Below are 25,511 nucleotides of genomic sequence, written 5' to 3'. Positions count from 1 at the left end.
ATCTTTTAGCGAAATACCATGCTACGAAAATAGTAGATCGGTTGAATAGCAGTTTAGCAATATAAGTGCCTTTATGGGAATCCCATATGATCTTTATTGGTGTACGAATATAAGTTTAGATGTAATGTGTACTCCATTCTTAAAATACTTCATTTCAGCCCGATATTCTCATGATGTCTGATTTAGTGGTGTTTTCGGGGGAGAGGTGGTCCTCCAGATACTAGGACCTGAAAAAATATCAGCATTGTGCCCTTCTCTCAAATACCATTTATTTAAACCCAATATTGCCATTGGTTTTGAGGGGGAGTTTACAGGATGAGGCGTCCCCCAAAAACATGGCCCCAAAATAGGTTATCAAATTCGTTTTCTAATCTCAAATACCTATTATTTGAGCCACATATTGGCATGGTCGAAAAATTATTACCCATTGGGAGGTGTTTTGGGGAAGGGGTGATGCCCTAAATACATGGTGCTACATTTGGATATCAAATTCGTATTCTACTCCCAAATACCTTTATTTGAGCCCCATATTGCGATGGTCAGTAAAAAATTGCTGTTTGTGTGGTATTTTGGAAAAGGGGTAGACCCCCAGAAAACTGGTCCCGAAAGTGGGTTTATGCTCCACATTGACATGGTCGGTAAATATGCCCGATTTAGGGGTGTTTTGGGGATTGGGTTAATCCCCCAATCACTAAGCCCTGAAAATATATCAGCAACGTGCTCTATTCTCATATATCTATATATCATTTATTTGAACCCCATATTGCCATTGCCCTCAAAATTGGATATGAATTTTGTTTTCCAATCCCATTTAAACTCCCTATCAGTAAATATGTCTGGTTTGGGGTATTGGCCCTACAAACTATGAATATTTAGTTCCACTGTCTTTAAGACCCAAATTGTCTGGGTGAGCAAATATGTACTATTTTGGGGTTGTTATCGTCAAGACGTCCGCTTGACAGTTGGCCCCTAATGTTGATATCAGAGACGTGGTCTACTTCCACATACCTTTAATTTGAGCCCCATATTTCCATGACCAGCGTGGGAGGGGGGGGGGGGGTGTTTTAAGGATGGGCGGCCACTCAGTGAGTTGGCCTTGAAAATTTATATCGAATTCGTACTCTACTCTAAAAACCCTTTTATTCGAGCCTCATATTGCCATAGTCAGCAAATACTTCTTAGTTGGGTGGGGTTGGGGGGGGGGGGGGGTGGGGTGGGGTGGACCCATAAACACTTTTCCCGAATATTGATATCAGATTCGTGCTTTACTTCCAAAGACCTTTTATTTGAGCCCCATATTGCTATGGTCGTAAATTTGTCCCCATTGGTCCCATATTTGGATATCAGATTCGTATTATACACTCAAATACCTTTTATTTAAGCCCCATATTGCCATGGTCAGTAAATAAGTCCTGTTTGAGGGGTGTTTTGGGGAAGTAGAGAACCCCCAAAAACTTTGTCCCAAATTTGGATATCTGATTCGTATTTTGTTTGCAAATACCTTTCATTTGAGTCCCATATTGCCATGGTCGGTAAATATGTCCGATTTAGTGGTGTTTTGGGGGTTGGGGTGGTCCCCCTAGCACTAAGTTCGACAAATGGATAGCAGATACGTTTTCTTATCCTAAATACCTTTCATTCGAATCCCATATTGTCGTGATTGGTCTAAATATATATTTGGAAGGTTTTAGGGTGGGGCGGCCCCCCTAGGTACTCCATCCGAAATTTGGATACCGCATTTTTATTTTTAGGGTACTATATGAGAGCACACAAAATTTCGCTTAAATCGCACCACCCATCTGCGAGATCTGGGATTTCTGAAAATTAGGATAAGGGGGAGGGTCCGCCTCCCCTTCAGATATCAAAAAATGTAGTACCCTATTTTTACCACGGGATCATTATGCACAATCTGTGAAAAATTTCAAGAAAATCGGTTCAGCCGTTTCTGAGTCTATAAGGAACACACAAACATACAAACAAACAAACACAAATTGAATTTTATATAAAGGGTGATTTTTTTGAGGTTAGGATTTTCATGCATTAGTATTTGACAGATCACGTGGGATTTCAGACATGGTGTCAAAGAGAAAGATGCTCAGTATGCTTTGACATTTCATCATGAATAGACTTACTAACGAGCAACGCTTGCAAATCATTGAATTTTATTACCAAAATCAGTGTTCGGTTCGAAATGTGTTCAAATTTTGACAAATTTTGTTCAGCGATGAGGCTCATTTCTGGTTGAATGGCTACGTAAATAAGCAAAATTGCTGCATTTGGAGTGAAGAGCAACCAGAAGCCGTTCAAGAACTGCCCATGCATCCCGAAAAATGCACTGTTTGGTGTGGTTTGTACGCTGGTGGAATCATTGGACCGTATTTTTTCAAAGATGCTGTTGGACGCAACGTTACGGTGAATGAAAACATTTCGAACCGAACACTGATTTTGGTAATAAAATTCAATGATTTGCAAGCGTTGCTCGTTAGTAAGTCTATTCATGATGAAATGTCAAAGCATACTGAGCATCTTTCTCTTTGACACCATGTCTGAAATCCCACGTGATCTGTCAAATACTAATGCATGAAAATTCTAACCTCAAAAAAATCACCCTTTATAAGATTTAGACAAAAATTACGCGTATCTGAACTACACATGCAAGGATGCGTACTTATCGGTTTGTAACTGTTTATATGGAAGCTATACCATATAAAAGTTAAAGACTCATTCGAACCATGGTAAAATTAGGCTACAGTGGCACTCTAGGTTTTTAAACAGACTCACTTCGACAATTTTAGTACATTGTGATACCATCGTAGCGACACACCATGTCTCTGATGGAAATCAAACCCGCGACCGTCGCACTGGTTATCTAATCACGCTACCAAATCCAGTACCGGGTCGAAATTCGAACCTTAATCAAATAATAATTGGATCCTCTAGGTGCTGAGAAAGTCAAATTTAATAATCTGTTGTCTTTTTATGATAGAGCGATAACAACCTCCTATGTCAATGGCAGGCGGGTAGTATAAATGTCATCTTCAGTACATATCATGACTTCACTTAAATCCTTCGTTCAATAACAAAAACTTAATTTTAAAATCCATTGTTAACAGCACATCAGATTCGTCGCATTCAAACCTCAAACATATGCCAATAACAAACCCCACAATGTTTCAATTGTGTTTGTCCTACCGATTGTCAGCTAAAGCATCACAAGTTATCACAACACTATCCATTACAACGTTTATTACGCATTTCAATGTGATAGCTTAAGGCCAAAATTGCGTTCACCAAACTGCCCCGAGTTATGACCTTAACAAATTACTGCCATAGTTAAGGATTAAATTGCTCAATTTTCCAAATTAAATGTAGCTTAAATTATTAAATGGTCAAGCAATGGCATTACATTTTATCTCCTTAAAACAGTTTGCCGTCGCCATGGTTACTGGAAATCCCCACGTTGCACACAGCGCTACTTAAACAATTTCCGTGTTGCTAGTTTTGCTTTGCTTTGCACTGATTGCTTTAAAGACAATGCCAAGTCTAAGGGCGGCCAGAGAGGAGTTCATTAAATGTGATATCCTTTGGGACTCGCAGACGTCAGGGCCACCTGATATTGTGTCTAATTAATGTGCATTGTAGCAAGAGGAAATGTGAAATGCTAAGTAGAAAGGGATGCTTTAGTAACATAAATAAAGCAGACAGATAGTCGCTTGCTTTTTGGAGATTGTGTGGAGTGCATGCATCACTCCTGGAAAACTAAAGTGTGTAGTGCTTTCTTCGAGAAAAATAATAACAACTACTAATAGGTGTCATCTTAGAGTATCAAAAATACTAACTGCGCCTATAGTTAGGAGGCCATCATAGCGCAGAGGTTAGCATGTCCGCCTATGACGCTGAACGCCTGGGTTCGAATCCTGGGGGGAACAGTGTGTATCCCCTGCTAATGCTGGCGACATTTATGAGGGACTTTGGCAAAGAGGTGTCGCACTGCGGCACGTCGTTCGTATTTGGCTATGAAAAGGAGGCCCCTAATCATTGAGCTTAAACTTGAATCGGACAGCCGTCATTGATATGTATGAAGATTGCCTCTGTTCCTTGATGGAAATTTTTTTGAGCGAATTTGCATTGCAAATGCGCCTACAGTTACGATTCATAGTTCAGAAGAATATTCCAGATTGTCCTTATATAGAAATAATACTGGAATCTCTAGATTTGTCAAAGTAGTTACATTCCTTAGCTGTATACTCGCCAAGCAGAAGAACTGTAGAAGATTAGGTTAGGTTTAAGTGGCAGGCTGGCATCAGCCTCACTTCGACGTTTTCTCCCATTGTGATACCGCAGGAACAGGAGAAGGAAGATGCTTTCTAGTTCCTACCGTTGAACCATTCAGATCGCTTTAAAAAGCTCAACAACTTGCTTAGTCAGACAAGTTATCAATGAAATGAGAAACTAGAGTGGAACTCCATCTGACTGTCGGCATCCAGATCTCTTTAAAAAGCTCCACATGTTGCGAAGATGTACATCCGCTGCTTAGTCAGACAAGTTATCAAAGAAATGAGAACTCATAGTGGAACTTCTTCTGACTGCCAGTACGGGACACACACAAAGCAGATGTTCTACAGTCCTTTCTTTCTCGATTTCGTCACAGCTTTGGCAAAAGTCATTACTTGTAACCTTTCGTTTGTCAGCATGTTTTGCGATCAGTCAATGCCTTTCATGATGGACACAATTACTGAGAAGTCTGTTTCTCAAATAAATGAGAACCTAACGTGGAACTCCTTCTGACTGTTAGTGCGAGACATACACCCAGCAGATGTTCTATAGTCTCTTCTTCGTCCCTACGGTCCCTACAGCTTCTGCAGAATTCGCTACTTGTAACTTTCAGTCTGTCAGTATGATTTCCGATCAGACAATGACCTGTCATGACGGACACAATGACTGAGACGTATGTTCTAACCAGCGAAAGCAGAACGGTAGACCTCTTCAATTCTAGATCAGGCCACATTATTTTCGAGTGTTCACACAACCACCCCTTTGTGACCATATATCATTCGTTTCCCTTCGGACCTGATCCGCAAGACTTAGCTTACATGTCGCTAGAGGCATATCCACTGAATCTAGTTCCCCTGGAATGTGTTAGGCAGTTCCAAGTCTCATAAGCCCGTGTGCTCTACAATTCCCTGGGATATCTTTGGACCGGCACACAGACTAGTTGAATTTTGAATTGTTTAGCCATCTCGTTAAGAGGTCTGCGACAGTTTGGAACGGTTTTTGTGTTCAGAAATACATTCTTCAAGAATTAAATGACTACCTGGCTGTCTGAGAAGATTTTTATGCCAATGGTCGTCATGATATATCATAGCCATTCCACCACTTCCTTATTTGCAAGGATCACCGCTTAATACACACTGCAGTGGTCAGGTAACCTTTTCGATATGACCAGTTCTAGATATGTAGAATGCACCCCAAAGACCACCTGGTTGTCTAATTTGGAACCACCCGTATATAAGACTATTTAACTTCTACTACCAGGGATATCGTAGTTCCAATCGGTCCTATCAGGAATAGTGGTACAGTGCATTTTATCATAAAGCTGCTCAGGTAGGGTGTAATCCACACTGCCAGGAACTGCAGACATTGTATCAAGCATAACAAAGTGTCCGTAGCCGCCACATGACCAAAGAAAAAGCTTCCTTAGCTTCACGGCAATGGTCTAGCCACTATGTCCAGAGGCATTAGATGTAGCATTAAATTCAGTGCATCAGATAGTGTCGTCCTCAATGCGGCTGTGATGCAAAGAAAAGGCAACCTTTGGATCCGTTTGACTAATGAACAGTAGGTGGATTTTTGAAGCGTCGTCCACCAGACAACAACACCATATAGCATTATAGGTCTGACAACTGGAGTATATACCTTATGCATGACAAGCGGTCTAAATCCCCAACTTTTGCCAATGGCTCTCTTGCAGGTGTATATGGCAAGAGTGACCTTTTTTGCCCTTTCCAAAATGTTGGTTTTGAAGTTCAATTTCCTGTCCAGCAAAACATCCAGGTTTTTTGTGCTTTCTGTACATGGAACATTCTCTCCTCCCAAGGTGACAGGTCCCACTGTAGACAAATTGTATCTCCTGCTAAAGAGAACTACTTCTCTCTTGCACTTATTTATACCTAGATCACTTTCGGTAGCCCACTTTGCCGTTGCACGTAGAGCTTCCTCCTCTGGCGCCACGTTGTTCGTTGGAGAATTTCCCGCGAAATGTGTATCAGAGAGTAGTTCTAGTGTTTCCTCACTAGACATTGTCCATACATTCTCTGACTTCTGAATATATACCACCGTAATAGGTCTCGAGGGTAGGATCTTCCTTAGTCTAGAGGCCTCAGATGTATCCTCCACGGAGCTGCAGAATTCCACACAGTATGTGTTCTGAGCTTTTCTCAGCTTGACCTTATATTTTCTCAGCTCAGCCTTATGGATGTCCCAATCATGTGATGCTCTTGTGGCTTTCGCCCTGTTGAAGAGTTTCCTGCAGTTCTTCCTTAGAACAACCACCTCTGGGGGGTCCACCATGGCTGTCGCTGTTTCCGTTTGGCCTGTCATTAAGACATGGTGACACAAGCAAGTCATTCAGGACCTTCTTGACCAGCTTGATCTTCCTTAGCCTATTGGCCTCAGATGTATCCTCCACGGAGCTGCAGAATTCCACACAGGATCTGTTCTGAACCTTTCTCAGCTCGCCCTTATATTTTCTTAGCTCAGCCTTATAGATGTCCCAATCAAGTGATGCTCTTGTGGCTTTCGCCCTGTTGAAGAGTTTCCTGCAGTTCTTCCTTAGACCAACCAGATCTGGGCTCCACCATTGCTGTCGCTGTTTCCCTTTGGCTTGGCATTAAGACATGGTGACACAAGCAAGTCATTCAGGACCTTCTTGACCAGCTTCACTTTTATGTTAATGTCTTCCGCAGTTTCCACTTCCATTGTGATCTGGAAGGGATAGAAGTACATAATTTGTGCCATAATTTATCCCAATCCACTTTTCTTCTGTTTAGTCGAGGGACAACTTCTGCAGTATTTCATCAAGGCTGAAAAGCTGAACGATGATCAGAGTAACTGTGGTCATCCAACACTTTCCAGTAACATATTCTTGAGCTTATATCTTCCGAAATACAAAGGTTATATCAAGAACCTCCTGCCTGTTCCTGGTAATAAAGGTCGGCCTATCCCCTTTATTACAAATCGCCAGATTGGAACTTATAATATATTCGATAAACAGCTCACCCCTTTCGTTGACATCCGATCTTCCCCATATCTAGTGATTTGCATTAGAATCACTTCCTACAATGAGGCTCTTCTTTCCTGCAGAAGGGTTTTCAACCAGCAACTTAAGATTTGAAGGCGGCATCTCTAAATCGGGTGCCATTTATAGTGAAGCCAGCCAATAATGAGACTTGTTTATTTCAAGCCTTGCTTCTTCAGAATCTTCATTGCTTAGCGACGGAAGTGGAAAAACATTTATACAACTCTTTGCAAGAGCACCGGCTCTGTGTCTCCCATTTCCCGTACCCTTGAGTAGTTTAAATCGCTAAATTCTTAGTCCACGAATCATTCCTCTATACACCCATGGTTCCTGGATAAGAACCAAGTCAAATCCTGCCATCAGGAGGACCTTTAGTGCCGTCGAAGCTGCTTTATAGTGGAGTGGAGATTTATCTGCAGAGACCAGAAAATAGTCAGGGTTCAGAACTTCCACCACTGTTGTGTTAGCCTCGTCTTCTGATTCCGCTAGGAGTTCATCCTCACAAGATTCGTTCTTGTCATGATGAGATTCCGTACGCATCCAGATACAGGCGAGAAAGCAGTGGAACCACTCTTCCTTAGAATACTGGATACTTGCGGTGTGGACGATTCTTCCGTAGATGCTTCACTAGCTGCTGCTGTCGTAGTACTTTTTGAGTTCAGGCCATCTCTGATGGCGCACGTCTTGAGCCTAGTCCAATCGGATGACCCCCATCCATCCAGGGCTTGTAGGGTCCCGTTTCGATGACTTCTACTTCGGCCTCGATTGTGGCAAGGAGATTTTCAGTCTCCTGCAATCAGCCAGACCTTAGCGATGTGTTCGAAATTTCCTCAAGCAAGTGTTCAGCTGAGTCGTCTTCTGATTCCCCAACCCCACTTCTGTTTCAACTTGTTGAATCCGTAGGCCACAACTTCTTCAGACTTGTTGAGGTCTGCGAGCTGGAGTTTATTACGAATACTGCATGTCTCCGGTCACCATCAGCTTCATCCAAACTACCTATCTTCCAGTCGGTGGTTGAAAGATTAGCATTATTGCCCCTTATTCTTAGTATGGATTCAGGATCTGAGGAAATCCTTGGTATCCAAGCATGCGCCATTTGTCGAGAGGTAATATCTTCCTTTTTACCTTAATCTAGTGCTGCATCTGGCCAGATCTCATCAATCTTTTTTGGGCGCACAACGAAACATTTCAATTGTGCGTTCATCGCCTTTGGTAATTAGTCGCCCACGATACCAGCCTGCATCGTCACAAACTGGAGCAGACCCAAGAAACTCCGCAAGAACATAGGAGTATACCAATGACAGTCCATTGACTATCCCACTCCATTTATTCGTAGGTATGCAGCCCTGTTCTTCTCTCTTGTCGATAACTGCCATCACCAAGCTGTCCCTAGCGACATTGGCAAAGGTTCATGGACCCATCTTACTATTGTTCGAACTAGTTCTTTTAGGCATAGAATGCCTTCCGGGTGACAACAGCCTTTTGACTGACTGCGGTACAGTTGTCGAATATAGACGTGTAATCTTTGGGGTAGCCTTTGCAGCGAATCCCCGAGCCCAATTTAGGGAGTATCTCACCCTAGTCGCACCAAGCCTCTCAATAAACCCGAGAGCGATGCGCCTTCTATTATTCCAACCTCTTAAAGAGCGTGTTGGTTTGTCGGGAAAGGCCGATGGCCTAGGCAAGTTATAGGCATGCGAAGGAAGAATAGGTTCGGCCTTGTTCTTAAGACTCGAACCAGGTGTCTTTGTCAAAATCCCCTGAGGACCAGTCGTCTGTCAGCTACCGTAACTATTCTTGGGTGACTTCAATTTTCCTTCCAAAAATAATGACCTATTTACGAGTTACAGAAAAATTCTTACGGAGCGACATAACAAAACGCCTGCACCACTCGACGTTCAAAATCCTAAATCCTTTGTTTTTTTTTTAAGCTTTTGTCATACAAACCTAAATCCCATTGTTGCAGGATTTATTTTTAAAACCAAAATCTGAATAATCAATAAAAGTACCAAAATATGCAACTGTTCAAAAATTATGTATGAATGTGTGCGATGTGCACATTCATGTATACGCATGTACGCTGGTGTATGACACTTAAATCCCCAAAAACGCAATGTAAACAGTCAGGATTTATTTTTGGATTTAGTTAAATTCAGATCATAAAAATTTCAATTTAAACGTACTATTGATAATAAGTTTTGTTTATAATTATCTTTTTTTCCACGCTCTGTCAGCGTGGTGCAGAGGCTAGCTTGTCTGCCGAAAACCTGGGCTCAAATCCCATAGTGAAAATCAGAAAAATGTTCAGCTTTGGTTATGCCCTTACTAATGCTGCCTACATTTGTAAGGCAAGTGTTGTCGCTATGCGGTACCCATTCGGATTCGGCATAAGAAAGGAGGCCCCTTATCAATGGGCTTTAACTTTTATCAGACTGTATATTCCTTAATGGAATGTTCATGGGAAATTTAGTGAAGTTATGAATGAAAGTTCGTTAACACTGTGGTTAACCACTTTTGTATTTTTTTAAGTTACTCTTCTTACAAAAAAAAAAAAAAAAACCGCATATCTTTGGCCGTTTGCTTTGTTCCTTATTTTAACAAGCTATTGGCGAGTGAGTGACGTACTGACCGGCCTACCATGTATCTTATCTGACCCTGCAGTGCCATTGTCTATTAAAAAGGGGAAAAACGGAAATGTCATCATTGTTGCACATTTTTAAAGTGCTATTCATGCACATGCACACTACCAAGTCCATACACACACACACCAAAGGAAATTGATAGATGGATGGATGAACAGTGAACGTTGCTGAAGGACAACAGTGAAGTGAAGCCAGAGCAATGGCTTTAATAATGTATAACCAGACAATCATAGTCCACCCACATCCGGCGTACACTTCATACCTCACACATTGGTTCCGGATCTTTTGTAAGGCTGTCATTCGTTCCAGGAATAGAAATAGTCGACAGAAAACCGTCGGGCCGCATACAGACCCATAATGTTATTTGTATGGGCCATAGACCATAGATGTACATTCGTATATTTCTACGGAAGATGATGTTGAAGGAGTTTGCCTTTGCTTGCACTTGTACAATATTGACCACAGAAAATGATTGTGTTAGTCGTACTTCCTGTATCAGTCCATCATTGTATGTTGATTTCAGTCAAAGATGTCTTGCAGTTTGTCCAATACAAATGTCACCATCATTGGTCACTCAGAGTTGGATGCATGGAGAAGAGTTTATGCAGCAAGAAATGCCATTTTGTCGTATTTGCAGAAGAAATAAGAGAAAATTGTTTGTTGGCATATGGTGATTGAGTTATCGAAAAATATTTGCATTTTTTAAGTTGCCCTAAATGTTTTGATTAGATTTAAAATAAGAAAAATTAACTTAAACAAAAAAAAATATTTTTTAAACAATTAAATCAAATTAAAACGTTTTTACTACTCTTAAGTTGAAAAAGAAGAAAAAAACAAGAAATTAATACTTACCACTCAAAACGGTATGTTAAATTCGAATATGAAGTTTGCTGGCTATATTCCGGTTTCTGCAAAAGAAAAAAAGTTGTTATTCACCATTATTCATCCTTTAATCATGACATAAAAATTATGGTGGAAAATTTGGAATTGGAAAGTTTGATATTTTTGATTAGACTATCGGGAAATGTATCTTTCATTAAACAAATAAGAATAGGCTAAATTCATGCAAAGCCAACCTTTTGATACTGTACGCCAAATTAGGTATACAGGCTAAGTAGCCGAAATAAATATTTGCTTAAATTTGAAATGTATAAATCGACCAAAATCAGTACATAATGTCAGAGTCACAGAGAAAATGGTTGATACCCGAAGGGGGGAGCGGACCCTCCCCCATGCCCCAATTTTCAAAAACGCCAGATTTCGGAGATGCGTGCACCGATTTAAGTGATATTTTTTATTTCACCTTATATGGTACCTTAAAAACACGAAATTTTTATACGATTTTGATGTCAAATAACATAGGGGGACGCCCCATCCCAAAACCCAACTGAACGGACATATTTACCGATTTGGACAATATGGGTATCAAATGAAAGTTATTTAAGAGTATAGTGCGAATTTGTTATACAAATTTCACCCAAAGAATTTGGGGAATCCCCCACACCCAAAAAACCCCCCAATAGGACTTTTTCACTACATTAAACAAATAAGAACAGGCTAAAGTCGTGCAAAGCCATCCTTTTGATACTGTACACCAAATTGGGTATACAGGCTAAGTAGTCGAAAAAAAAAAATATTTTCTTAAATTTGAAATGTATAAATCGACCAAAATCAGTACATATTCTCAGAGTCACAGAGAAAATGGTTGATACCCGAATGGGAGCGGACCCTCCCCCATACCCCAATTTTCAAAACGCCAGATTTTGGTGATGTCTGCACCGATTTAAGTGAAATTTTGTATGGCACCTTATGGTGCCTTAAAAACACGAAATTTGTATACAATTTTGATGTCAAATAACATAGGGGGACGCCCCATCCCAAAACCCAACAGAACGGACATATTTACCGATTTGGACAATATGGGTATCAAATGAAAGTTATTAAAGAGTAGAGTGCGAATTTGGTATACAAATTTCACCCAAAGCATTTGGGGAATCCCCCACACCCAAAAAACTCCCCAACAGGACTCTTTCACTGCTTTGAGCAATATGGGTATAAAATTAAAGGTATTTAAAAGTAGAGCACAAATCTGATATAAAAATGTATTCCTTTGTATCTGAGGTGTCTCCCCACCCCCCAAAACCCCCCTCAGGGCATATTTACCAATTGGGAGAATGTGGATATCCAATGAAAGGTATTTAAAAGTAGAGTAAGAATCTGATATAAAAACTTATTCCTAGGTATCTGAGGGGCCTCCTTACCCCCCAAAACCCCCAGTAAGGCTTATTAACCAATTGGGACCATATGGATATCAAATGAAAGGTGTTTGGAAGTAGAGTACACATCTGTTATAAGAATTTGATCCAAGTTGTCTACGGGACCTACGCAACCCCAAAACCCCTTAAACGGGCATGAATGTCCAACATCACAAAATGGGTATTAAATGAAAGGTCTCTGTGAGTTGACTACGAATCTGGTATACATAGTTGTGATAGAGTCTGGGACCGGCCCATTCACAAAATAGTCTTCAATAGGACGTGCAGTTCGAGCGGGATAATATGTGAATTAAAAGGAAGGTCTATGTGAGTAGAGTTCGAATCTAATGTTGATATAAGGATTCAAGAATCTGGGTCTCGTCCAGCCGTCCTGCCATTGAGCAGGACATGTATATCGCGACAAAAAAGACTGAAATAAATTGTGGGTCTTGGCGTCGGGGGGAGTGACACTCTCCTACCAATAAAAACAACACCAAAGACGACCGAGAACATGTTGTACTTAAATGAAAGGATGTAGGAGAGTGCAATCCCCCTCCCCTTATCTTACCAAAAAAAAAGGGTTTAAAGATAATAAATGAAGGCCGATCACAATAGAATAGGACAGCAATAAAAGGTCTTTGGTAGTAGAGTACACCGTTTACCCTCAAATTGGGATAGACACAAGAGGACCTACGGATCTATAAAAATGTAGTATAAAAATGTAGTATGAAATATGATTTTGATTGTAGATAGCCAAAGCAAAAAAAAATATAGTGTGTATCTGAACGAGACTCCTCATCGTCTTGATCAAATACAAATTTTGCCCATGGACATTTCACTAAGGAACAGGGGTAAACTTCTCACATATCAATGAGTGCAGTCTGGTTCAAGTTGAAGCTCAATGATAAGGGGCCTCCTTTTTATAGCCGAGTCCGAACGGCGTGCCACAGTGCGACACCTCTTAGGAGAGAAGTTTTACATGGCTTGGTACCTCATAAATGTTGCTAGCATTAGGAGGGGAAAACCACCGTTGAAAATTTTTCGGATGGTCTCGCCAAAATTCGAACCCAGGCGTTCAGCGTCATAGGCGGACATGCTAATCTCTGAGCATCTTGATTGCCACCTTCAAAATGCTTGACAGTATAGGGCCAAACTAAATTTAGCACGATGCTGATATTATTTCAAGGTCCGACCCGAAGTTCCCTTCAAACCGGCCATGTTTGCCTACTATGGCAATAAGTTGCTCAAATAATAGGTATTTGATAGTAGAAAACGAGTTTGATATTCAATTTTAAGGCCAAGTGTTTGGAGGTCGTCTCACCTCATAAACTCCCCCTCAATCAATGGCTATTGGGACTCAAATAAAAGAAATTTGAGAGTAGAGCACGATGCAGATATTTTTTCAGGGCTATGTGCATGAGTGGCCGCCGAACCTTAGATGCCCACTTAAAGTGGACGTATTTGTGGATTATGACAGCTAGGGGGCTCAAATATGATATCTGTTTTATAGCCAGGTGTTTCATAAACTCCCCCTAACGACTATAGTATTATGTAGCTTAAATGTGGTTTCTGGCAGTAGAGTATGAATCTGATATCCTCTTTCTGGGCAAAGGGTTTGGCAACTCTTGTCCATCACCAAAACCAACAGAATGAAGTAGATCTAACATCCAAACTTTAATGGGCGGACCCTCCCCTTACCCTATTTTCAAAAACGTCAGATCTCGGAGATGGGCGGAGCAATTTAAGCGAAATTTAGTTTGATTATAGTAACTCAAGAACAGAAATTTGATATCCTTATTGAGGGTGGGATATCTAGGGGGCCGCGCCATCTCCAAAACCCGTCAAATGGTAACATAAACCAATAATGACAATATGGGGCTCAAAAGAAAGGTATTTGAGACTAGATTAGAATCTGATATATGGCCGTCAACCTCAAAAATACCCCCTACCGGATATATTTACCGACCACAGCAATATAAGGCTCAAATAAATGGTATTTGGGATTAGAACACGAAAGGCCGTAACAGCACCCCCAGACAAGACTTATCTCCTGACCATGCCAGTATTGGGATCAGATAAAATAAAATTGTGAAAGAAGGCGCAGCGGAGCGGGCTCCGTCCAGCTAGTTATCTATGTAGAAGCTATATCTAAATCTTAACCGATTTTAACAGTGATCTTAAGATTTATAAGAAAATCTTTTTGCAAAATCTCGTGAGGATCGGTTAACAAATCACCAAATTATTGCAGTATGAGCCAAAAATGAACGAAAGTTCATGCATAGGAGCTATTGGGTTGCCCAAAAAGTAATTGCGGATTTTTTAAAAGAAAGTAAATGCATTTTTAATAAAACTTAGAATGAACTTTAATCAAATATACTTTTTTTACACTTTTTTTCTAAAGCAAGCTAAAAGTAACAGCTGATAACTGACAGAAGAAAGAATGCAATTACAGAGTCACAAGCCGTTGAAAAAATTTGTCAACGCCGACTATATGAAAAACCCGCAATTACTTTTTGGGCAACCCAATATATTGAAATCTTAACTGGTTCACATAATAAAAGTCATAGAAAAAGATTTTGTGCAGAATTTTGGGAAAATCTGTTAAGAAATTTGGTGCCAAAGGCTTTAAAACTGAAAATCAGGCGACACATACTCGTATATATGGGAGCTGCATCAAGGGTAGTTTAGGTTGAAAAGAGGGTGTGGATATAAATCCGCCCCATGCCACAATGGACATACACCTAGGCCAGTAATCGGCTTGTTGGTCGCTCTAAAAACTAAAAAGTAACCTCGTGCTACTTACTGGCTTGGTCTTTCCATAGTACTTGAGAGCGCGGACCTCTTTTTCTTCTTCAGCGTCTTGGCAGTGTTATGTTCTTCAGGAGATCTGATTCTCTTTACAGCTTCCGTAGCCAGATTGCGCCTACGCCTTATCAGCGTTTCGCCTCCGGTCTTAAAAAGTTCAGCGGGTAACTCGTCGGCTCCTGCTGCCTTGTTGTTCTTCAGTCGGGTCACTGCTACTTGGACCTCATTCTGACTAGGAGGTAAACATTCAATACCTTCATCAGGGATTGGTTTCGCGGTATCCACCATCGTCGGACACTAGCAGATGGATAAATTGTTATTTCCATATCCTTAGCATGCAATCTGTGTCAGTTACCAGATTTTCTTCTTTGTCTCTGCAAGAGAATGTGCCTACAACAAAGCCATCGGTTTAAAGTTTGATTCTTTGGTAGAATTTCCAGACTTCCTTCTGATTCCTGTACATCTCAATTCACTCACACTGAAGTCTTTCCATTTCCTTTTCGTTCTGCGGAATAGACGTTTCTCCTTTTCTCCTGATACCTCTTTTCATCTGGCGCGTTGCTACTGGTTGCAGGGTCGGCTTCAGTAGCATCTCGACACTCTTGGTCGTACCATGGGTTTCTTAGGCGAGGCTTCCGGTACCCAAGTACGTAATTTGCGGCATTTTCCATGGAGTGTGCAATGGTTTGCCACTGCGCCGTTATATCATCGGGACAAGGAGTGCTTTTATCAAGCAGTTGGGTCGGTCGAGTCGAGTATGCCGTTGCCATCTGCTGTGTTTGGAGCATTTCAATGTCCAGCTTTACTGCACCAAGGTAATGATCCGTAGCTATTTTTGCTCCACGGACATCTAACTCTCTTTATACCAGTCGGTCGAATACCCCAAGTGCGGCACAATTTCCTGGTGCAGGCAGTGGTACTCGCAGACGAGTGTGATCAGATTTGTTGTAGAGACCCCACTAACTCCAGAATCAGTGAGCTGAATCTGCAAATAAACACGGTAGTCAACGGACGTAAGTGGAATTTGTGGCTGGAACACTTGAAGCAATGTAACTTAGGTACCGGTTTAGAAAAGGTGTGGCCTACTGTTAAGTCACTCTGGAGCCCCGGTAGACTGCATGACAGGGCCTCAGTCACTTTTGGCGACGAAACTGTCACTTACCCGAAGAGATGCGCCAGGTTGTTCAACCGTCAATTAGTTGTGCATCCCGAAAGTGACAGGGCTAAGAGGAGAGCCATTCGTGGTATCCGTGGTATACAAGCCGATGGACAGTCATCACAATTTACCGTGGGCGAAGCTACGAATGTCATCCATGCCACCAAATCATCCAATGCGTTGCGATTTGAGGAATCTCTACACTGATGCTGAAGAATCTGCATCTACCTGGAGTTGAGTACCTTACAACTGTTCTCCACTTGTCTATGAACACTGTTATAGTTCCCGATGTCTGGAAGATGGGCAGAGTGATCCCGCTAATGAAGCCAGGAAAAGATCCGAGTTTGGTGGAGTCGTAAAGACCGATCTTCCTCCTCTCACCAGTAGCCATGACACTTGAGGGACTACTCCTACCGAGCCTCGTTGGAGAATTTCTTTTCGCCGAGCATCAGCATGGATTTTGAAGACTGCGTGGCGTCAAATTATGCCAGGCGTTGGTACCTGAATGAATCTCTACACTGATGTTGAAAAATCTGGATCTACCTGGAGTTGAGTACCTTACAACTGTCCTCAACCTGTCTATGAACACTCTTATAGTTCCCGATATCTGGAAGATGGTCAGAGTGATCCCGCTACTGAAGCCAGGAAAGGACCCGAGTTTGGTGGAGCCATGACACTTAAGGGACAACTCCAACCGAGCCTCGTTGGAGAATTTCCATTCGCCGAGCATCAGCATGGATTTAGAAAACTGCATAGCACGGTCCTCGTGACACTGGATCTATCAAAAGCATTCGACATGGTTAGCCATGCCAAACTATTTGAGAACATCGTCAACATGTTGCTCCAGCCAGGCCTAAAACGCTGGGTCGCGAATTATCTGAGTGGTCGCCAGTCATTTTGTGGAATTTAGGGATAAGAAGTCGAAACACCGTAGATTGAAACGGGGAGTTCCCCAAGGCGGGGTAATATTTCCGGCACTGTTTAACCCCTTCCTATCCTCCATTCCACCCCCAGACATTAAAGAGATCGTATCATTTGCGGACGATTGTACGATTTTGGCATCAGGCTCCCGACCCACTGAAGACATCTGCAATAGGTTGAACGTCTACCTCAATGAACTTTCCTCATATTTCGCTGCAAGACATCTGAAAATATCTTCCACCAAATCTTCAGCCACATTGTTCGCTACAAATATGCTTGAGGTGAACCATAAGCTGAATGTTTAAGTTGATGGAGTAACGATTCCGACCATCAAGTGTTCCAAAATACTTGGCGTCACATTTGACAGCTCTTACATAGTTCTCCCCACATGCCACAGCAATTTGCGATAAGGTCAAAAGTAGAAACAAGGTCCTCTAGTCACGATTCGTCGGCACTTGGTATCCTGACAAAGAAACCTTGTTGACCACGAACAAAGCAATTGGCCGGGATGTGGTAAGTTATGCAGCGTCAGTGTGGTCAAGTCAGCTCTGTGACACTCAGTGGAATAATATTCGGATCTATCAGAATGCCGCCCTTAGAACTGGGACGGGATGTCTCTTAAGTTCTCATATGGACCATCTCCAGCAGGAGACAAAGATCCTACCCGTGCGAAGACATAAAAACATTCTGTGTAAGCAATACCTTTTGGGCTGTTATCGCAGAGACCATCCACATCATCATTTTGTGGATAGATATCCACCGCCCAGAAGCCTTAAGATAGATCTACATGTTCTAGAGCGTGAGGTTCAGCGCTACAAGAGAGAACCTCTAGATCATGCGGCATATCTAGACAACATTCATGCAGACACGGTGGCATATGCGTTAAATAGCTACCGGATGAAAGTAGTCCTTGGAGAACGACCGCCTCCCATTGGACCTAAAGAAATTGACGTCCTACGACAAACCAGAGTACTTCCGGCACATGTAGCCGCCTCAACTCCTACAGATCAAGGATTGATGCTGACAAGCTGGATGTATGTTCCGATTGTAAGCAGGAACCACATGACTCACGTAACCTGTTTAACTGCCCAGCCAGACCGACTCGACTCAGATCCAGATTCCTCTGGACGCACCCCATCTTAATTGCAGAGTTCCTGGATATGGATACTCAACAGAATCAAGCAGACGAAAGATAGAACACAACAACAGCAACAACTCTGCACCACAGTAGTGGTCTAGGGAACAAAAATTTCCTCTGGATTCACTTGAATTTATTTCCTTTCTTAAGGGGAATAATGAGAATTTCGCCATACAAACCAAAAGCCTAATTTAGGTTCAACATATCGATGATTCTTAATGGTGAGAAGTGTAAAAAAATTTTGGCTAGACTAAACTTAAGGTAATTCTAACTTGTTTCCGATTCTTGGGTAAGATTTGATTTTGTTAAAAAAGTTTTCCCCCTTTTTTTCAATATAAAATATCGCTACGACAAATGTTTCCTCGTGGGTACATTAAGGCGAACAGCACTCACACACCCATGAACATAACAAATACATAATATTAGTGTGTGAGTCATGTAATTCTTGTATTCTTTGTTTTTGTTTGACAACCAAACGCTCTCCTGTTTCTATTTACCAGCATCAGCTGATTTTTGTATTGACAATGAGGCTAAGAAAACAAGAAAAATCCCAGTATTTATTATCTCCTTTTGTTTGGATTTTCGTGCTCTCTCTCATAAAGCATCTCCAAAAACTGTTATTTTTATAAATGTTTTGCTCTCTGGTTAAGTTTCTCAAGCAGAGAAAGAGAGAGAGAGAGAGTGAGAGAAGAGATACATTTTATGAGTAATCTAGAAACTTTTTGTAAAAGCTTTTATTTATTTTTTTTTTGTTGGCTCATTTCGCGATAATAACAACGGTGAAACGAAATATTTAAGGCCAAGGGTCGCAAATTTATCATTTTGGCTTTGTTGCCAGCATCTTAGCGCAACATAGCCTCAGTTGCGTAAAGCCTCGACTGACGGGAGGACACATGTTTGCTTGAACTTTCTAACGGTATCGTCTCAAAATGCATATCCTTCTCACAATCACTATACACATACACAAACACGTGCACAAATCCACCAACAATAAATAACTACACAAATAATTCTCTTTTGATATGTTTTCATGTGGATTTGTTGTGGTTGCAGCAGACTTCTATGAAAGGATGTATGTGTGTGTGTGTGTGTGAGAGTGAGTGTATGCTGATGTCTATCACTTTGTGATTACAAAGTCCACTGTGTTAGTTGTTGTTGGTATTTATTCAGTAGTCTCAGCTTTTTCAAGGCATGTTGATGTTGTCGTTGTTGTTGCTGCTGCTGTGGTTGGTAGGCGATTGTGAGACATAGAATAAGGAGATTGGTAATGATATGATAAGTATTTGTCTACAGTTTGCAAACGACAGGCCGGCACCATTCAAAGGATTTCTTTTTTATTCACTCTGGTAGAAGGACCAATCTGACAAATGTAATGAGATGGAGAGTGAGTCTGATCCACTCACACGGGCATCAAATGGAACAAAAGCAAAAATTTTAAATAGAACTTTTAGAGATAAGACATTTGTTTTCTCAAGCAGATGTTTTTTAAGGCAGATGCTTTTAAAGAAGAATGCTAGGAAATTCAAATCTATTTTCTATGTTCATAATGGCACAGTGGGTAAAGACAAAATAAGTAGAAAAGATTCAAGCAATTAAGTTTGTTTGCAAGAACTGCCATTAAATATACTAAAAGACTAAAAACCTCTGTACGATTCAATTTAGCGTTTTCAGTCTGCCTGTGTCTTATTCAGTTATCATGGCATGTGTTGCATATTTCGTCCAATCGTCACGAAAAGTTAAATTTTTATAACCACCACCGAAGGATGGGGGTATATTCATTTTGTCATTCCCTTTGCAACACATCGAAATATCCATTTCCGACCCTATAAAGTACATATATTCTTGATCAGCGTAAAAATCTAAGACGATCTAGCCATGTCCGTCTGTCAGTCCGTCTGTCAGTCCGTCTGTCTGTTGAAATCACGCTACAGTCTTTCAAAATAGAGATTTTGAGCTGAAATTTTGCACAGATTCTTTTTTTGTCCATTAGCAGGTTAAGATCGAAGATGGGCTATATCGGACTATATCTTGATATAGCCCTCATATAGACCGATCCGCCGATTTAGGGTCTTAGACCCATAAAAGGCACATTTATTATCCGATTTTGCTGAAATTTGGGACAGTGAGTTGTGTTAGGCCCTTCGACATTCTGACTAAATTTGACCCAGATCGGTTCAGATTTGGATATAGCTGCCATATTGACCGATCCACCGATTTAGGGTCTTAGGCCCATAAAAGACATATTTACTATCCTATTTTGCTGAAATTTTGGACAGTGAGCTGTCTTAGTTCAGTCGACATCCCAGTTCAGTTTGGCTCAGATCGGTTCAGATTTGGATATAGCTGCCATGTAGACCGATCTCTTGATTTGGGGTCTTGCGCCCATAAAAGGCGCATTTATTGTCCGATGTTGTCAAAATTTGGGACAGTGAGTTAGGTTAGGCCCTTCGACATCCTTCTTCATTTTGGCCCAGATCGGTCCAGATTTGGATATAGCTGCCATATATACCGATCTCTCGATTTAAGGTTTTGAGGCCATAAAAGGCGCATTTATTGTCCGATGTCGCTGAAATTTGGGACAGTGAGTTGTGTATGGTCCTGCTTCAATATGGCTCAGATCGGTCCAGATTTGGATATAGCTGCCATATAGACCGATCTCTCGATTTAAAGTTTAGTCCATAAAAGGCCCATTTATTGTCCGATCTCTCCTAAATTTGGGACAGTAAGTTGTGTATGGTCCTGCTTCAATATGGCTCAGATCGGTTCAGATTTTGATATAGCTGCCATATAGACCGATGTCTCGATTTAAGGTTTTGGGGCCAGAAAAGGCGCATTTATTGTCCGATGTCACCCAAATTTGGGACAGTGAGTTGTGTTGGGCCCTTTGACATATTCTTCAATTTGGCTCAGATCAGATCATATAATCCGATTTTGGATTATCGATTCGTGAGCCTCTAGAGGGCGTAATTATTATCCGACTTGGCTGAAATTTTAAATAAAGTGTTCTAGTTTGACCATCAAGAACTGTGCCAAGTATGGTCTAAATCGGTTCATAACCTGATATAGCTGCCATATAAACCGATCGTGGATCTTGACTTCGCGAGGTACTAGAATGGGCAATTATTGTCCGATTTGGCCAAAGTTTTGTATGAAGTATTCTAGTTTGACCATCAACAACTGTGTCAAATATGGTTTAAATCAGCTCATAACTTGATGAAGGTTAGGTTAGGTTGAATGGATCACCCACCAAAGGTGGTTCACTCGGAGGCCAGTTTGGCCCATTGTGGTACCCTAGGAGAAAGGGAAGAAAAAGGAAAATGTGAGACCTCTACTAGAGGTTATACACGAATAAAAACAAGTAAAAGCGTGCTAAGTTCGGCCGGGCCGAATCTAATATACCCTCCACCATGGATCGCATTTGTCGAGTTCTTTTCCCGGCATCTCTTCTTAGGCAAAAAAAGGATATAAGAAAAGATTTGCTCTGCTATTAGAGCGATATCAAGATATGGTCCGGTTTGGACCACAATTAAATTATATGTTGGAGACCTGTGTAAAATGTCAGCCAATTCGAATAAGAATTGCGCCCTTTGTGGGCTCAAGAAGTAAAATAGAGAGATCGATTTATATGGGAGCTGTATCGGGCTATATACCGATTCAGACCATAATAAACACGTATGTTAATGGTCATGAGAGAATCCGTCGTACAAAATTTCAGACAAATCGGATAATAATTGCGACCTCTAGAGGCTCAAAAAGTCAAGATCCCAGATCGGTTTATATGGCAGCTATATCAGGTTATGAACCGATTTGAACCATATTTGGCACAGTTGTTGGATATCATAACAAAATACTACGTGCCAAAATTCATTCAAATTGGATAAGAATTGCGCCCTCTAGAGGCTCAAGAAGTCAAGACCCAAGATCGGTTTATATCACAGCTATATAAGGTTATGGACCGATTTGAACCATACTTGGCACAGTTGTTGGATATCGCAACAAAACACGTCGTGCAAAACTTCATTCAAATCGGATTAGAATTGCCCACTCTAGAGGCTCAAGAAGTCAAAACCTTAGATCGGTGTACATGGCAGCTATATCAGGTTATGGACTGATTTGAACCATACTTGGCACAGTTGTTGGATATAATAACAAAACACGTCGTGCAAAATTTCATTCGAATCGGATAAGAATTGCGCACTCTAGAGGCTCAAGAAGTCAAGACCCAAGATCGGTTTATATCACAGCTATATAAGGTTATGGACCGATTTGAGCCATACTTGGCACAGTTGTTGGATATCGTAACAAAACACATCTTGCAAAATTTCATTCCAATCGGATAAGAATTGCGCACTCTAGAGGCTCAAGAAGTCAAGACCCAAGATCGGTTTATATGGCAGCTATATCAAAACATGGACCGATATGGCCCATTTACAATACCAACCGACCTACACTAATAAGAAGTATTTGTGGAAAATTGCAAGCGGCAAGCTATACTCCTTCGGAAGTTAGCGTGCTTTCGACAGACAGACGGACGGACAGACGGACGGACATGGCTAGATCGACATAAAATTTCACTACGATCAAGAATATATATACTTTGTGGGGTCTCAGACGAATATTTCGAGTAGTTACAATCAGAATGACGAAATTAGTATACCCCCCATCTTATGGTGGAGGGTATAAAAAGAAAAATACAGGAGGAGTGGAGAAACCCCAGCGGGAGGTGAAGAACCGCCCTTTCCTACGCAAGCACGGACCTACCTACGCCGGAGCCTGTGTCACTCACCCCGTCGGAACCATCCTGTTCCCCCAACAAACCTCAGGAGAGATACCAGAGGGATGTTCGCAAGTTCACCCAGATCGCAGAAGAAACGGCTCCCTGGAAAGGAGAGCCAACTGTCTCTGTGGACCCGGACATGAACATAGCAAGTGCTCAATAGTCTCCTCTTCATCCTCAATGAGGCAATTCCTACAGAAGTCATTGTGCGGTATTCCCATGCGCGCCGCCATGCGGCCTGTGGCACAGTTCCGGTTATGACCCCTGCCAAGGTACTCATCGACTTCTTATCGAACGCCAGCAACTCTCTCGTTCTCTTCCGGTCGATGACCGGCCATAGTGCCTTTGCAGTCCGGCAACAATCTACCGTGTCCCACCTCACCATCGACGGTGCCCTGGCCATCCCCTCTACTGTGTTCAGTAGCCTGACAAATGGTACGTAGGCAAGATCGATGACTGGTCCGCCCGGCGCAGACGAACCACTCCTGCCTGAAAGACCGTACACTCGCCCGGCAGACCCCCAATCCAGTCCCATATAATCCCCGTATCTCGTACGATTTGAGAACGACAACAACGACTTCTTGTGTGACCTTCATCATGTGTGTTAAATATGGTCCGCATCGGTCTATAACCTGATATAGCTCCCATATTTACAGATTTCCGGATTTTATTTTCTGAGTCATTATATAGGAAGCAATTATTATCCTTTTTGGCTGAAATTTGGCACAATGAACTCCATTTTGGTCTCCGAACCCCAATCAAGTATGGTATGAACCAATCGCTTCATAACTTGGCATATCTCAAATAGCATAGCAATTCTTATTCATTATCCTTTGTTTGCTTATAAGGAGATATCTGCCAAAGAACTTGACAAACGCGATCCATGATGGAGGGTATATAAGATTCGGCCCGGCCGAGCTCAGCGCGCTTTTACTTCATTATTTTTTCAAGAAATAGGTGGGTTTCTACTGACGCTATATCTGAGAAAACTTTGCCAACAGTGCAAACAGTTAAGAGAGATGTAAAGGGTGATATTTAAGCTGTTTTTTTGCAACACTGGTTTAAACAGCTCACGCACGTTTCGTGTTTTGTTTCACTGTCAAACATCTTCAGTTTGGTCTATAATTTAACCATGAATCGTCGAACTACGCTTGCAAATTATGGAATTTTATTATCAATATACGTGCTATGTTAAAGTTCTTTGTGTTTAAATTGTTCAGCGACGAAGCTCATTTTTGGCTCAATGGGTACGTAAATAAGCAGAATTGTCGATTTTCGAGTGAAGATTAGGCAGAAGCATTACAAGAGCTTGCAATGCATCCAGAAAAAGTCACTGTTTAGTGCGGTTTATGGTCTGGTGGCATCATTGGACCGTACTTCTTCAAACATGAGCGATAATGGTGATCGCTATCTTGAGATAATATCGAACTTTTTTTGCCCAAAATACAAGAGCTTGAGCCACACAGCACGCGTATCAATGGACTCATTGAGAGGCAAGTTCAGTGAACATTTTATTTCACGATCGGGACTGATCAATTGACCGCCTAGATCGTGCGATTTAACGCTTTTAGATTATTTTTTGTTGTGATATCTTAAAGCTCGTGTCTATACAGAAAAGCCTGCTTCAATTGACGCATTGGAAGACACCATTGAAGCATTTAATCATGAGATACTGGCCGGAATGTTGGAAAGGGTATGCCAAAGTTGGACTAAGCGGAAGGATCATTAGAGGAGCAGTCACGATCAACATTTGCATGAAATAATCAAACATTTAAATGATTCAAATAAAAATTTCATGCATTTTTCTGAACTGTATATGTTTTTTTGAAAAACTTTCGTATAAGTCTTAAAAAATCACCCTTTAAAATTAGTAGGCACCAACCCACTTTTCTCCCACTTTGTTGTTTTTTTTTTTTTTTAACAAATAAAAGGATCTTCTTTTGAGACTTCTTTAAAACAATTTTCAATGCTCACTGCCAACTAGCCTTGCTTTTAATTTGTAAAATACCTACGAATCCTATTTCTTAATTGCTTTTGGAATACAAAAAGTTGTTTCTTTGCCTGCAGACATATGAGTGTGCGTTTAGTATATTTATTTATTACATCTTTGTTATTTGAAATAGAAAACTTTGAAATGGCGTTAATGCCTAAAATTTTGCTACAAGAACTTCAAAAGATTTATTTCATATTACTTTGAAGTTAGATTCTTTTTCAATATCATCTAAGGGAGGCTACTTTTAATGGCAGGAATTGAAACGGTGAATAAGTTTTGCGATTGAGATGAGATATCAGCTACACAGTAACCACACCAAAGAACAAAAAGAAAGGGAGGGCCGATTGATAGTCAGATGAACTATTTTAGCCCTTGGCGACACGTTGATGAGGCGCATGCATCAGCTAGTCTACGCGATCTGGCTAGAAGAACACCTATCGAGTGATTGAAACTCAGCATACAATGCCTCGTTCACTAGCGTAGAGAGGAGACCGTGTGTGCCAATTATAGAAAATTTGTCCTTTGAC

The 25,511-nt window shown here is 41.2% G+C and overlaps 1 long non-coding RNA gene across 1 annotated transcript in view; it reads right to left on the bottom strand.

Annotated features, from left to right (window-relative positions):
- The window catches only part of LOC131996353 (uncharacterized), a 137,777-nt gene that overhangs the window by 60,258 nt on the left and 52,008 nt on the right, over positions 1 to 25,511 (bottom strand). The window contains exon 2 of the long non-coding RNA XR_009397793.1: positions 10,792 to 10,847. This is a non-coding gene — a long non-coding RNA (uncharacterized LOC131996353). The remainder of the gene's footprint in view (positions 1 to 10,791; positions 10,848 to 25,511) is intronic.

The sequence above is a fragment of the Stomoxys calcitrans genome, chromosome 3 (assembly GCF_963082655.1).
Source record: "Stomoxys calcitrans chromosome 3, idStoCalc2.1, whole genome shotgun sequence".
NCBI lineage: Eukaryota > Metazoa > Arthropoda > Insecta > Diptera > Muscidae > Stomoxys > Stomoxys calcitrans.
This window is presented reverse-complemented; position numbering and strand designations above follow the sequence as displayed.